We start from the raw sequence: 6,658 nt of genomic DNA, 5'->3' as shown, positions 1-6,658 counted from the left end.
CTAACACTCATCACTAATAGATTTAACATCAACATCTGGTTGAACAAACTTCTTCCAATAAGAATGACTCTGCCACACAACATGCATTTCTTCTATGGAAATGCCCTTAGTCTCTGGTAGAAGCTTGTAAATGAATATGTTCATCACAATGACAAAGCATGCAAAGAAGATGAACAATCCAAACTTTATGTGACAAAGCATGGTGGTGAAAATTTGCATAATAGCAAAGGTCAATATCATGTTCATAGAGACATTAATACTTTGTGCAGCTGAACGCACTTCAAGTGGAAAAATCTCACTTGGAACTAACCATCCTAAAGGACTCCAAGACCATGCAAATCCTGTCATGTACACACATATGCCCCACACAACCACAATAGCATACCACTTTGGCAACATTTCCGGGTTTCCATCAAGTCCAAATTTCATGCATATCCCTCAATCCTACCCTCAAGTTTGTAAATAATGTATTCATTTAAGAGGACAAAAAATGTACCGCAATTTTTTTTTCGTACTGGGCAAACCAGTTTCCATAATTACGAGAATAGGCATTTTTTTAAAAAATTACGAATTTGGGTAAAACGTGTTGGGGTTTCACATTTTCTCATCAAGAAATCGTGGGGGGTGTGCGTTTTTTGGCCAAAGTTGGTCAGAGAGGAAAATTGTGTAAGGGCCAAACGTTTTCTAATATAGAAAATCTCGGGGGAGGTAGGTGTTTTCTACTCCATTTGATCGGTGTTTCCTATTTTCTACTCTATTATCAGATTATGACAAAATATAACAGCCAACGTTTCCTATTCTCAGATTATGACAAAAATATAACAGCCACTGCAAATATTAAAACTATTCCATTACATAATTAATTGTTTCTGCAAATATTAAAACTACCCATTACATAAGCGTCAAATGTTAAAACTACCTACCCATTACATAAACGTTTATGCAAATATCAAAACTACCCATCACATAAATCCAAAACCTATTACAAACTAAGAACGAGAATAATTATAAGAATTGTTAAACTTATCCTGGATTTGATCACTGCAAAGAAATGTTAAACACATAGCTATTTGACAACATATAACAACTGTCACACCACTGGCCAAAAATATAATAGTCATTCTAGCACCAATTTCTGGATAATAACTATAGGAAAAAATGACTATTACCCCTCCCACAAGAAATCCAAATACTGATCCTACTATTGTTTTTACTAATCTTTTCAATCTTGCATCTCCCTCAATCCTACCCTCAAGTTTGTAAATAATGAATTCATTTAAGGGGACCAAAAACGTACCGCAAATTAGGCTTTTTTTTCGTATTGGACAAACCACTTTCCATAATTACGAGAATACGCATTTTTTAAAAAAATTACGAATTTGGACAAAACGTGTTAGGGTTGCAAATTTTCTCATGAAAAAATCGTGGGGGTGTGCATTTTTTGGCTAAAGTTGGTCAGAGAGAGAAATCGTGTAGGGACCAAACGTTATTTAATTTAAAAAACGTAGGTGGAGGTAGGCGTTTTCTACTCCATTTGATCAGTCTTTCCTATTTTCTACTATATTCTCAGAATGTGACAAAAATATAACAACCAGCTTTTCCTATTCTCAGATTATGACAAAAATATAACAGCCACTGCAAATATTAAAACTATTTCATTACATAATTGTTTCTGCAAATATTAAAACTACCCATTACATAAGCGTCAAATGTTAAAACTACCTACCCATTACATAAGCGTTTATGCAAATATCAAAACTACCCATTACATAAATCCAAAATCTATTACAAACTAAGAACGAGAATAATTATAAGAATTGTTAAACATATCCTGGATTTGATCAGTGCAAAAAAATGTTAAACCCATAACTATCTGACAGCATATAACAACTGTCACAGTATGTATTCCATCTCTCAACTTAATAAAATTATGTTCATAATTTCTCACTATCGGGAAAATCACACCACTGACCAAAAATATAATAGTCATTCTAGCACCAATTTCTAGATAATAACTGCAGAAAAAAATAACTATTATATCTCCCACAAGAAATCCAAATAATGATCCTACTATTGTTTTCACTAATCTTTTCAACCCTGCATCTCCCTCAATCCTACCCTCAAGTTTGTAAATAATGTATTCATTTAAGGAAACCAAAAATGTACCGCAAATTAGTTTTTCTTTTTTGTACTGGACAAATCACTTTCCATAATTACGAGAATACGCATTTTTTTTAAAAATTACGAATTTGGGCAAAACGTGTTGGGATTGCCATTTTCTCATGAAGATATCGTGGGGGTGTGCATTTTTTGGCCAAAGTTGGTCAAAGAGTAAAATCGTGTAGAGGCCACACATTTTCTAATTTAGAAAACATGGGGGGAAGGTAGGCGTTTTCTGCTCCATGTGATCAGTGTTTCTTATTTTCTACTTTACTATCAGAATATGACAAAAATATAACAGCCAACATTTCCTATTTTCAGATTATGACAAAAATATAACAGCCACTTCAAATATTAAAATTATTCCATTACATAATTGTTTCTGCAAATATTAAAACTACCCATTACATAAGCGTCATATGTTAAAACTATCTACCCATTACATAAGTATTTCTGCAAATATCAAAACTACCCATTACATAAATCCAAAACCTATTACAAACTAAGATTGAGAATAATTATAAGAATTTTTAAACATATACTGAATTTGATCAGTGCAAAGAAATGTTAAACCCATAGCTATTTGATAGCATATAACAATTACTGTATGTATTCCTTTGGTTTCATATCCACAAGAAATTTAAATATTGATTTTATTATTGTTTTCAGTAGTCTTTTTAGTTCTGCATCTCCCTCAGTCGCACCTTCAAGTTTATAAATAATGTATTAATTTAAGGGGACCAAAAAGGTACCGCAAATTAGATTAAGAATAACTCCTTTTCTTATAGTTTTAATTTTAGTATCTATTAGATATAAAGAAATTATCAACGTAAAACCAGTAATTAAATTTCTAAAGAATTCTCTTCTTACATAGTGATCAGCGGGAGGCTGTGCTTCTTCATTTTCCACATCGATCACTGGTTGCAGTTCAGGTTGGCCTTCCACCATGCTGCATATATCGTTGCATTTGTCTTTGCTGTGCATCATTTTACCACGTTGCGTATATCATTGCAATTGTCTTTGTTATGCATCGTTACACCACAATGTGTATATTGTTACATTTGTCTTTGTTGTGCATTGTTTCACCATGCTGCGTATATCATTCTACTATGCTGTGTATGACGTTACACCACGCTCCGTACCTTTTTTCCTTTTTGGAGGTCGAACAGGAAATGATTGATTGGTATGTATAGAATTATTAATTATTAATAAATTAATTTTTAAATCAATTTTTTTGCGTGCCTTCTCTTCACAGTTTGCACGCTCGTTTAGGACACATTGTGTTCAAGACGATTAAAAATGGCATCCATTTCACGTTCACGAGCTATCTCATGTTCATGATGCAATGCTTCAACTTCACGTTCAACTACAATTTTTGAACTCATAGTGAAAATTTGGGTTTTACTGTTAATGATTGTAGTGCGTTAGAATGATGGTCATATAAATAGTGAGTGAACGTCGCAAAACGACAAATATTTGATTAATATAAAGTCCTTGTGCTCCCCTGCATTTGTCTTTATTGTGCATCGTTCCACCATGTTGCGTATATTGTTGCATTTGTCTTTGTTGTGCATCGTTCCACCACGCTACGCATATCGTTGCAATTGTCTTTGCTATGCATCGTTCCACCACGCTACATTTGTCTTTGTTATGCATCGTTCCACCACGCTACGTATATCGTTCCACTACGTTGTGTATGACGTTCCACCACGCCACGCTACATATATCGTTCCACTACGCTGCGTATGGCGTTCCACCATGCTCCGTACCTTTTTTTTTTCTTTTGAAAGTGGAGCAGGGAAAGATTGAAAGTGTTTATGCAAAAACTACCCATTACATAAATTCAAAACCTGTTACAAACTAAGAAGAACGAGTATGATTAGAAGAATTGTTAAATATATTCTGAATTTGATCAGTGCAAATAAATGTCAAACCCATAACTATTTCACAACATATAACAACTACCATAGTATGTATTCCACCTCTCAACTTAATAAAACTATGTTCATAATTTTTCATAAGCAGAAAATTCACACCACTAGCCAAAAACAGAATAGTTGTTCTTGCACCAATCTCTGGATAATAACAACATGAAACAATGACTATTATCCCTCCCAGCAGAAATCCAAACACTGATCCTAGTAGTGTTTTGAGTAGTTTTTTTAGTTCTGCATCTCTCTCATTCCCACCCTCAAGTTTATAAATTATATATTCATTTAAAGGAACCAAAAGGTACCATAAATTAGATTTAAAATAGCTCCTTTTCTTATAGTTTTAATCTCTTTTAAATACAAAGAAACTATCAAAGTAAAACCAAAAATTAGATTTCTAAAGAACTCTCTTCTTACATAGTGATCAGGGGTGGCTGTGCTTCTTCATTTTCCATATATGACTGCATTTCAGGTTGGCCTTCAGTTATTTCTGGCTGCCCTTCTTCATCTTCCACTTCAATCACGGCTTCTGGTTGCACTTCTTCATCAATCACGACTGGCTCTGGTTGCACTACTTCAACAACTATATTATCCATTTTTCGTTTTAGTGTTAGTGATGGCATTGTATTAGAATGATCGCTCATATAAATAGTGAATGAACGATATAAAAGGACAAATTATACGAATATCTCTGTCTCTGTGCTCTCTGCATTTCTCGTTCCACTGTGCATTGCTCCTCCTCCTTTGCATTTGTCTCACGCTGCTTTGCTACGATGTTGTTTTGCTATGCATTGCTCATGTGCTCTCTGCATTTCTCGTTCCACTGTGCATTGCTCCTCTTCCTTTGCATTTGTCTCACGCTGCTTTGCTACGTTGTTGCTTTGCTATGCATTGCTCATGTGCTCTCTGCATTTCTCGTTCCACTGTGCATTGCTCCTCCTCCTCCTCTGCATTTGTCTCACGCTGCTGCTTTGCTGTGCATTGCTCACATCGTTCCACTACCCTACCACCACGCTCCATACCCTTTTTTTTTCTTTTGCAGGTGGAGCAGGAAAAGATAGCGTAACTCTTTTTTTTTTTTGCCTTTTATTCACAGATTTGGTTAAAAAAATGGATTACATGATTGAAGGCTTGTTTGGGTTAAAAATATGGATTACATGATTGTAATATTCACTACAAAAAAAATTGAAATTACTGACATAATTTTATCGACGAATATATTTTTGTCGGTAAATTTGAATTACCGACGGATTCTTAAATTTTAATTACTGACAAAAAAATTCGTCGGTAATTCAAATTTTTTTAACCGAAAAATGTACCGACGGATTTTTCCGTCGGTAAAAGAAGCGGGAAATTTTCCGCCCAAATTTGAATTACTAACGAATTTACCTACGGAAAAATCCGTCGGTAAAAGAAGCTGAAAATTTCTCGTCCAAATTTGAATTACCGACGAATTTTTCTGTTGGTAAATTCATTGATACTTATATAACTTAAAATTCGTCGGTAAAATTCATCGATAATTTTTTTTATCGACGAATTTACAGACAGATTTATCCGTCGGTAAAAGAAGTAGAAATTTTCCCGCCCAAATCTCACCTTATAAGAAGACGAGAAGAAGAAGAAAAGAAGGAAAAGAAGGAGAGGAAGAAAAGAAGGAGAAGAAGAAGAAAAAGAAGGAGAAAGAGAAGAAGATGGAGAAGAACGAGGAGAAGAAGGAGAAGAAGAAGGAGAAGATGAAGATGAAGGAGACGACGGCGGCGACTGCAGCGACGGTGTCGATGGTGGCAGCGACGGTGTCGATGGTGGCAGCGACGACTACGGTGGCAGCGACGGCAACGGCGACGACAACCACGAAAAAAAATGAAAAAAAATAAAAGAAGGAGGAGGAAGAAGATGAACAGTGCAAATAATTTACCGACGGATTTGTTGGTAATTACCGACGGTTTTTTCGTCGATAATTATCGACGAATTTTATCGACGGATTTTTTTGTTGGTAATTACCGGCAGATTTACTGACAGATTTTTTCGTCGATAATTACCGACATATTTACCGACAAATTTTTCCGTCGGTAGTTACCGACGAAACATGATTTCCGTCGGTAAAATTTTTGAGATGTTAAATATATAAAATATATTAAAAGAATAGTTAAAACAATATATTAATTATGTAAATATAAAAATAAAATTGGGATCAACGCTCTCTCTGCCCATGAAAATTCATATATATATATATATATATATATATATATATATATATATACACTGAATATGTTTCTAATTTTCAGCAAAATAAAAGACAATACTATAAAAGATAGTATATAAAAAGGTTAACAATTCAAACGAACAACTAAAAGGTTCATGCATTTCTAATTTTCAGCAAAATAAAAGACAATACTATAAAAAATAGTATATAAAAAGGTTAACAATTCAAACGAACAACTAAAAGGTTCATGCATGCATGGTAAGGTTTAAAAATTAGAACCAAGAAAATAATACATATTTTTCACTAGATTATTAAAAATAGTTCATATTATATATAAAAATAAATAAAATATAAGAATAGTTTC

At 33.9% G+C, this 6,658-nt stretch overlaps 1 pseudogene; it reads right to left on the bottom strand.

The window, feature by feature from the left end:
- LOC146883388 (sugar transport protein 12 pseudogene) lies at positions 1–429 on the bottom strand (annotated as a pseudogene).
- Between the last annotated feature and the right edge of the window lie 6,229 nt (positions 430–6,658).

The sequence above is a fragment of the Vigna unguiculata genome, chromosome 10 (assembly GCF_037176805.1).
Source record: "Vigna unguiculata cultivar grain cowpea cultivar isolate G323 ecotype 2 chromosome 10, ASM3717680v1, whole genome shotgun sequence".
Taxonomy (NCBI): domain Eukaryota; kingdom Viridiplantae; phylum Streptophyta; class Magnoliopsida; order Fabales; family Fabaceae; genus Vigna; species Vigna unguiculata.
The sequence above is the reverse complement of the archived record's forward strand: the minus strand, read 5'-3'. Positions and strand labels throughout refer to the sequence as shown.